Genomic DNA, 10282 nt, shown 5'->3' on the forward strand with positions numbered 1-10282 from the left:
TTAAGCACTATTAACTTATTTTTGCATGTTAATGCTGTATTAATTATTAAGTATTATTAACATAACATTTTATTTTGAAGGGAACAAATAAAAGTAAGTGCTACAAACTCAAACACTTTTTTTTTGTTTACCAGTAATTTAGTTTTGAATACTTTAATTAAAATCTCTGCTTAATTTCAGCTCAAAACAACATTTTGAAGTACTTAACACATTTGTTGAAACTGATCACAATGTTTTTAAGTTGCTTTAACACAATATCCTGAAATACACAAAATCTTGGTGAACATTAAACACATTTAAAAACAGAACTTTAAATGCAAATCACTTTATTAAATGATTTAGACATGAGCAAACATTATCAGTATGGAATTTACACAGATGTACAAAAGAAATGCCAGCTTTAGCATTGTAGGGACCTCTCACGGCGGCAACATTATGTTGGGGTTTTATGATGTAACATTTAGTTGTCAAATTAAATTTAATAATTAAGTGTACTTAATTATTAATATAAATCAATAATCATTATTAAACTGAGTTTAATAAACCTTAGAGAACCACCCTGTAAACAGGGAACAACCAAAATATTACAAATATCAGTCTAAAATTACTTAATTAAATACCAATATCATCAATAATTAATAATCTGTATTTAATTGACGGTGTGAAATCTGAACACAAAGCCCTTTCACCCAGCCTAAGTTACAATGCAAATACACAGTGATCACAAACAACTGCTCTTTAAATTATAACAGAATTTATTTAACAAAGAAACATCAAGTTAATCAATGAAACTCAATCAAACAAACAACTATTATAAACCAAACTACAGGTAACAAACAAAAACAAACAAGCGTGGCACATCAGATGGCGTTCACACTAGTCTTTCTGATAATGAGTCTATTACTCGGTTATGGTGTGAGAGTTCACAGAGAAACACACGGGACGGAGCGGCCCAAATAAAGAAAACAAAAGATGCAGCGGTCAAACACCAAGCAAATACTATCACAGTTTCACAATAATAACTCAGTTATTAAACACACTCTCTATATCTAACTGCCCAGACCTAGCTAAGCCTCACTTGTAACCGTTTTGTCCACGGTTGATGAAAGAAGCAACAAAAGGGTCCTTCGCTGGGATGGTCTCTAACCATCTCCCGCCGTCTCCCTTGTAGGGTGACGGCGGCGCGTCCAAGGGGTTGAGCAGGGCCGTGGTGTCCTCCGTCGAGCGAGGTGATCTCCGTGGATGTCCCTTCTTTACAGGACGGAACGAGACGTAATCCTTACAATCTCTCTCAATACCATTTTAATACCGGAGAAATAAGATGCTCTTCTTAGAGATGCGTTCAAATGGATGATCTAAGCTCGGAATTCAGGATGTCGGTATGCTTCAAGGCCTTTGGATCAGCTGCGCGCCAAAACTTTTGAACAAAGAGAAGCATGCTGTGAAAAAGGAAGCAGAGTTTGTTGTATTACTGAAACATGTTTGTCCCTTAACACTTACCATAGTCCAGGCGGAAGTAGCAATGCATACTGGGTATTGTAGTTCGGATGACGATAGATAGATAGATAGATAGATAGATAGATAGATAGATAGATAGATAGATAGATAGATAGATACTTTATTGATCCCGAGGGAAATTCAAGGCATCCAGTAGCAGTATACAGACAGGCAGGACACAAGACATTAGTTACAATACACACCCGCTGTCCCCCCCCCCCCCCTCTGTATACAAAATCCCCCAAACAAGATATAGCAGCCCCTATATGACTAAGAATAAACATAATTATATGTTAAACCTGTGCAGTTAGCATTAGCAGTTAGACTTAAAACTAATATAGCATAATGTACATAACCTGTGAAGGACAGAAAAACATGTGCTGGTTAAAAGAGACCTGTAAACAGTTAAAGAGCCTTAGAAACAAAGTGCTGACCTTCTAGAAACTAGTTACATGTGCATGTACAGAGGTGTTTGAGCTTATGCCAGAGGTGTGAGTACAGTCATTAAACAGTCAATGCAGGAATGTAAATTGGTTCACCAACTTAAAGGAGCAGTGATTTGCATTAAGTGTCCTAGACAATATGGTGAAACCAGGAGTGGTTCGGGTGATAATCGTTAAGTACCCAACTATTGAGGAGCAGCTTAGCATTAAGTGTTGAAGACAATAGAGTGAAACTTGACCTAATTAGGGTGATCATGTCAACCCTTACAGATGTAGCATAACACAACAGTCGGATGAAACCAGACATGATTAGGGTGATTATCTTTAAAGTGACCAGTGCTCAGTAAAGTGACTATCAATATGCATTACATTGTCCAACTGGGGGCTGACTCTGAGGTCAGCAGTGCAGGTGAGGAGTGAGAAAAAAGTGAAAAAAGATTCCAGGGATCACCGTGCGCTTCTTCCCTGCCGTGACAGTGAAGTGTTATACAGTCTTATGGCCAGGGGGACGAACGAGTTCTTGAGTCTGTCCGTGGAGCACGACTGTGACAGCAGTCTTTCGCTGATCATGCTCCTCTGCCCGGTGAAGGTGCTGTGCAGAGGGTTGTTATATACAATATAACGTGATGGCGACAGTGAACGGTAATAAAGAGCAACGTGAATCTCCACGAAGTGGTCATTATTAATGCAACAAAGAACATTACATGGTGTCAGAGACTCGTTGGACTGTACGCTTCTAAAAAGAGCCCAGGATGAATCCGTCGGGAGTGCCTACACCGCAGATGGATTGGGATTCGGCAAACCTACCCGACGCATGGCGGCGATTCGTGCAGCACGTCAAGCTCATGTTTTCGGGACCGCTACGGGGTAAGGAGGAAGCAACCCAATGCAGCTATTTGCTTTTGTGGGTAGGAGAGCGAGGCAGAGATATTTTAATACTTGGACTTTGACTGCTGATGAAGCTAAAAAGCTCGACACATATAACGGCAAGTTTGAGGAGTATCTCATGCCCAAATCAAACGTGATATTTGCGAGATACAAGTTTAATGAGAGGCTGCAAGGCGAGGGGGAGCCCTTTGAACATTTTGTTACTGAGTTGAAGCTGCTCGTGAAGCTATGCGGGTATGCTAACAGTGATGAGATGGTGCGCGACAGGATCGTGTTCGCCACGAACTCGCCTCATGTGAGGGAAAAGTTGCTGAATCAAGGCTCAGACCTCACGCTGGAGAAAGCTATTGACATTGCACGCTCATATGAAATAGCACAGGACCAGTTAAAGACTATGGTAGCCCCACATCCAAGTCCCCAAGCACCTATGGCAGCACATGCTATTTTTACAAAGCGGAGGCACACCGTGCAGAAAAACCCAAAGACTGTTAACAGTAACTACCCGAGGAAAACGTGCTGGAGGTGTGCGCTGCAGCACGGCGATAAAGAGGAGTGTCCTGCTCAAGGCCGAAAATGCAAAAAGTGTCAAAAGATGAATCACTTTGCCAAGGTTTGTCAGTCATCACAATACAAGTTTAACAAGGTGCACACAGTTGAGCAACCCGATTCAAGTGGCACAGATGAGCTGTTTATTGATTCTATCACTAAAACAAATGAAGGGGAAAACAACGAACAAGCTTTTGCAGATGTGCAGGTAGGCCCACAGTCATACAGAATCCGATTTAAAGTAGACACTGGAGCTACCACCAACGTTATCCCTGTTCGGCTCTTCAATAGACTTTTCAAGCATATCAAACTGAGACCAGCCACACGCGCTCTATCAGGCTATGGTGGTGAGAGACTAGACGTCAAAGGCACATGTGAGCTGAAATGCAGCAGAAAAGGCAGTCACCATACATTCACATTTGACATCGTAAACACAGCAGCCCCTCCAGTTCTAGGGCTACGGGCATGCCTTGACTTTAACCTTGTCAAGTTAGTCATGTCAATAGAACCCACTAGTGCCACCGAGAGCATCATGGAGGAATTTGCTGATGTTTTCAAAGGGATAGGAAAATTCCCAGGTGAATATAGTCTGCATGTAGTCCCCACAGCTGTTCCAGTCGTGTATCCCCCACGGAGAATACCGTTCATGTTAAAAGACCGTCTGAAACAGGAGCTGGATGACATGGAACAAAACGGCATCATCGCTAAAGTAAACAAGCCTACAGAATGGATCAACGGACTTGTTGTCGCAGAGAAACGGCACAGTGGGAAGCTCAGAGTTTGTCTTGACCCTCGTGATCTAAACAAAGCAATCAAAAGACCATACTACCCTCTTCCCACATTGGACGACGTTACCCCGAAACTGGCTGGAGCACAATACTTCAGTGTGATGGACGCACGTTCAGGATATTGGAACATCAAACTGACGGCCAAGTCTTCCCAGCTCACTACCTTTAACACCATTTTCGGCAGATACCGCTTTCTCCGTCTGCCCTTTGGTATTATATCCGCTCAAGACATCTTCCAGAGGAAAATAGATGAGACATACAGTGGTCTTAATGGTGTTTCAGCTATTGTTGATGACATTTTGGTGTTCGGCAGGACTAAAGAGGAACACGATGCCAACCTCAGAGCCATGCTGGAACGTACAAGGGAGCGCGGAGTGCGTCTGAACCCAGAGAAAAGTGTCATATGTGCAACAGAGGTGAGCTACTTTGGACACAAACTGACACGTGACGGCATCCAACCTGATCCAAAGAAAGTGCAGGCAATCAAAGACATGCCGCCACCTGAAAACAAAAACGAGCTTGAAACTATCCTAGGCATGGCAAACTACCTGTCCAGGTTTGCTCCAGGCCTGTCCGAAGTTAACGCTCCACTGCGCCAACTACTGAAACAGGATGTTGCGTTTGTTTGGGACCAGAACCATGAAAAGGCATTCCAACAAATGAAAGAGCTCATTACCAGGGAACCAGGGCCAGTACTGAGTTACTTCGACACTAAAAAAGAAGTGTGCTTACAAGTGGACGCGTCTAAACACGGGTTGGGAGCTGTGTTATTGCAGGAAGGCCGACCGATCGCATATGCTTCCAAGTCACTCACCCCAACCGAGGTTAACTATGTGCAGATTGAGAAGGAGCTTTTTGCAGTGCTTTTCGGGTGCAAGAGGTTTCACACCTACATTTACGGCAGAAATGTTGTTGTCGAGTCTGACCATAAGCCTTTGGAATCGATACTAAAGAAACACATCTCTTGTGCACCTGCTCGACTTCAGCGTATGTTTCTGCAGCTACAAAGATACGACATCAGCATCCTGCATCGTCCTGGCAAAGACATTCCCGTGGCCGACACGCTGTCCCGTAAGCCGCTGCAGGATTACGATCACACACTCAGTGAAGGCATGGACGAACAGGTCCATTCAGTGATGAAAAGCTTGCCTGTCAGTGACAATAAACTTTCAGAAATACGCACAGCTACCGGAAATGACTCGCTGCTCCAAATGCTGAAACAAACTGTATTGTCAGGCTGGCCTGAGGACCGAAACAAATGTCCAGCAACACTTATTGACTTTTGGAACTTCAGAGATGAGATCTCGCACTACGAAGGCATCTTGTTCAAAAGTGACAAAATCATTGTACCTGCAGCACTCAGACCAAACATGTTGGAAAGGATCCATACTGGACACATGGGAATTGAGAGGAGCAAACAAAGAGCCCATTCCGGGCCTCTTCTGGCCAGGAATGGGTAAAGACATCGCTGCAACGGTTGAAAAGTGCTCCATCTGCCAGGAAAGGCGTTCCTCAAACACCAAAGAACCTCTCATATCTCACCAAATTCCAGAAAGGCCCTGGCAGGTCGTTGCCTCTGATCTTTTCACATGGAAGGGAGAAGAGTACATGATTGTTGTGGACTATTACAGCCGTTACTTTGAGCTAGATAGACTCCAGTCCACCACTTCAGGCTCCATCATCAAGAAAATAAAGGCTGTGTTTGCTCGACATAGTGTTCCTGAAAAACTTATCTCTGATAATGGCCCACAGTACAACTCACAGGACCATACTCATACATCATCCGCACGGGTGAAGGAAAGACCTTACGCCGCAATCGACGACACTTGACAAGCAACCAGGCGAAACAACCAGCCAATGAACCAACGTGTGACCAACCTATAACTCCAGAGCAGTTACAACCAGAACCAACTGTAAAAGAGACTAGCACACCACACACTAACGAGAACTCTCCGGCAACTACCGTAAATTCCGGACTATAAGCCGCTACTTTTTTCTCACACTTCGAGCACTGCGGCTTTTACTCCGGTGCGGCTAATGCATGGATTTTTTATGGGGGACAATGAGCTTCTGCCGCAAAAACATTTGACTTCGTCACGCCGGATCTTAATATCAGTCATTTTGCGCTTCATGCACGCACCCTCATGATGGAAAACACACGGAGAAATACATATGATGCAGTTTTCAAGTTAAAGGCGATCGACCTGGCTGTCAAAGAAGCTAACAGAGCTGCTGCACGTTAAGATGACACTGACAGCAACAACAGAGACTGAGGAAGTGAGTAATGAAGTTATTCTGAGGCAGTGAATGGATGGACTTTTTCTTGTGAAATATATTACGGTCATCTTTTTCATCAGCCGTGTTACAGACACCGTCGGCTAGGCTTCGTATTGTAACGGTTCATGTTGTAAAGTCAGTAGTTGATAATGTGTTCATAATTCCGATTATGTGGAGAGTCAGTGAATGCACCAGCGAGAACGCTGGGGGAGAGAGTTGGATTGTTACGGCAAGTTATGTGTTGTTCTCTGCTGTAAACGGCGTGGTCACGGCCGACAGTGATCGGGTTATTAAGTTATTATTTGAACGCTCTCGTCGTCCTTTAACGTCCGTACGGACGCTACAGTATTTGCGGATGTTACCGGTAGCCTACGTCTGTGTAAATAGCTCTTGTTATAGCGTGGACACCTGCGGCTTATAATCAAGTGCGGCTTATATATGTACAAATACATTTATTTACTTATTTTTAGCCGGTGCGGCTTATATCCAGGTGCGCTCAATAGTACGGAATTTACGGTACTCGATCAGGTCGTGTTATAAAGCCCAGAAGTATTCTTGACCTGTGAATTGTGAAGGGTGTAGGCGGATCGCTGCCCTCAGGTTGCCCATTGTTACACAACGCCATGTTTTACATGTTGTCGTTAAAGAAATGTTGAGACTACATTTTATGGTGTTTATAAGCTAACTTGGAAAAAAAAAAAAAAGAGAGTTTGTTATTACACTATATGATATGAGGTACTGTCCGTACATATCATAAATCATTTGCTGTTATTGTTATTGTTGAAGACATCTGTTTTGGGTAGATGTGATTTACACTATGCATATGTGCTGTGTTAAAGAAAAAAAAAAAAGGGAGATGTTGTATTACTGAAACATGTTTGTCCCTTAACACTTACCGTAGTCCAGGCGGAAGTAGCAATGCATACTGGGTATTGTAGTTCGGATGACGATATACAATATAACGTGATGGCGACAGTGAACGGTAATAAAGAGCAACGTGAATCTCCACGAAGTGGTCATTATTAATGCAACAAAGAACATTACAGAGTTGTAATCCTCGGACGTCGTCAGACGACGTGTGAAAGAGAGTGAACAAGGGGGACACGACCGGTTTTATCCCTCCCAAACTTCACACCTATGTGTTAGGTGTGGCAAAGCATTCTGGGAGTACCTGCAAGGTCTGCTGGGATAAAGAGTCTTTTGTCATGGTTCTCCAAAGGGACACAGCCTGAACTTTGTCATCCTGGCTGGACCCAACATAAATAAATATTAAAAGCAAATGCAGATTGGCTCCACATTTCTCCTCCAACAGATGGTTAGTTTTGTGAACAGTAGGATGCACAAGTCACTTTAAAATTTGCTGCCGCAAGGAATTGTGAGGTGGTACTTCCTAATCTTCTTTGGTAAAGGATGGTCCAGTATTTCATATGCTAAAGAAGGTTATAAAGATAGCACTGCATTAATTTTTAGAGAATTCTAACTGCTCTTATCATGGATGCCACTTAAATGCTTACGGGGTTAAGGAAAAAAGGCTAGTGAAAGGAGGTAGGAGGAACAATCCGAACGCACCCTTCGTCTTTTGGCAGTTCTTTGCAAGGTGTGTCAGTTAAACATATATGTGTGGAACAACCAGGTAAATAATTAGTTCCGTCTCAATGCCTGCAGAAGTAAACTACTTAATAAAAGGTTGGACAAACAAAAACTTCTTCTGTTGGATTTCTGGCAGAAAACAAAAACCAGCCATGAGAGGCATTTACATACTGGCAATTAGAGTTTATTATGCCACATTTTTATTTTTCAAAAACATTTTTTTCCAGATTAATTGTCTCTTAGTCGGAAACGTCAAGGCTTGCTTTTCAAGCTAACCTTACTTTTTACATTACATCCATATTTAAATGCATTTAATGACGCTTCTACTCCTACTCCTTGAATTTCCCTCGGGATCAACTTGAATTTCCCTCGGGATCAATAAAGTATCTATCTATCTATCTATCCATCTATCTATCCATCTATCTATCCATCTATCTATCCATCTATCTATCTATCTATCTACAAAATCTCGTTTTTCATATTTAAATGGATTTAGTGATGCTTTAACTCCTACTTCTACTACTTCAATGAGCAGTGCAATGGGATTCAACAATTATCTTTCAATAACATAACAAAAGTTGACATCAACAGTAACTTATATTCATATATATTTTTAATGTACTCATTTCATGACATATTTTAAATTGATGTGCTTCATTGTTGAGAAGTTGCTTTCACAGATTTAAGTGTTCTCAAATATGTTGGCCATTGAGAGTGCAATATCCCTGAGGAGTGGAAAGCATGGCTCCATGAGATTCCCCTCTCATGGTACTTTGCTTAGAAGAAGGGATCTGCCTGTAGTTCACAGTTCAAGCTGCAGCTCAGGGGGCTGCGCATTGACAGCAGCAGAGAGCAGGTTAGTGAATAAGACAAGGCGTGGCTTCATGGCATAGAAATTTTGAACAAGGTTCTGAAACTGCTCCTGCAGTTTTCTATCTCGGCTCTGTGTTTTCTAACATTGGGGGGACATCTTTGCACATCTGTTCACACATATGCATATAGTTGGGACACAGTCTGGCTTCTTCCCTGCAACTGTATGATCAGGTGATTAAGATGCAAAGTAATATCAGCAAGGAAAGTCATGTTGAAGAGAAACCCTGTATCCCAAAGTATCCTCCAAGAGCACTGGGATTTAAAAAATCTTTTCAAGCATTTCTCGCAGCTCATATTTGTGTGCATCTCTAAAGAGGACATACTGTGCCAGTATTTCACCTTTAAAACAATTCTCTGTACTCTAAATAAAATATCTGTGCTGGGGTTTGATTACTAGACCAAAGGGGTGGGACTTGATTAAAAAAAAAAAATCTAACTCAGGGCTTTCTAATTAATTTAAAAATTAATGAATCATAAAATACGATTCAAGATAGAGAACTGCCTTTAAAAGTGTCCTTTGTCTTGACAAAGCTATTCAGTAACACAGAAACAAAATAAAGGTGGGCCTCTTTTCTTCCCATGAAATTGTGTTAATATCATTCACTTTCAATGAAAGTTAATGTCATGTAAAAGTTTTGGATATAACAGTCTACTCTTATAGTCACATGGGGGTTTCTTAGTCTTGTTTCGGGCTTATTGTATACAGAAGGGGGGAGGGACAGCGGTTGTGTATTAATGTAACTAATGTCTTGTATCGTGCATGTCTTGTATATTGCTACTGGATGACTTGAATTTCCCTCGGGATCAATAAAGTATCTATCTATCCATCCATCCATCCATCAAAAAAGAAGCCTCCATTTAAAATGGACGTGATCAAACAAAGTAATAGAAATATGCATACTTTTAATGTATTTACACATTTTTTGCATTTGCATAGACCAGAAATACAAGTTTACATATATTATAGTAAACGCAATTAGGAAGTATTATATTATTTTATTTATTAAAAGGAATTGTTTTTCTGTCGGATTTAAAGCCCATAGAGCTGTTGTTTTTCTTTTTTTCCGTCTAAAAATTCATCAATAAACTCTAACTCTTTTCCAACAAGTGCTGTCTTTTGACCTTGCCAAAACACTCCTCGCAATCAGGAATGAGTTATACTCATAACTGGCACGTCTTACATAAAATGTTTCTGGTTCTTTCATAAGCACTTACGACACAGTGCCAAGTCAATATATCAAAGATTGTGAAGGGGTTTGTGTAAACTGATGTGCTGAACAGGACACAGTTGCTCTTGTTTTGTTTTGTCCAAACCAAATTTTTTGGCAAAAAAATCTGACGACTCTGTTATGCAGCTGACATACATTAAATAACATAAGC

Source organism: Symphodus melops (assembly GCF_947650265.1).
Source record: "Symphodus melops genome assembly, chromosome: 6".
In the NCBI taxonomy this organism is placed as follows: Eukaryota; Metazoa; Chordata; class Actinopteri; order Labriformes; family Labridae; genus Symphodus; species Symphodus melops.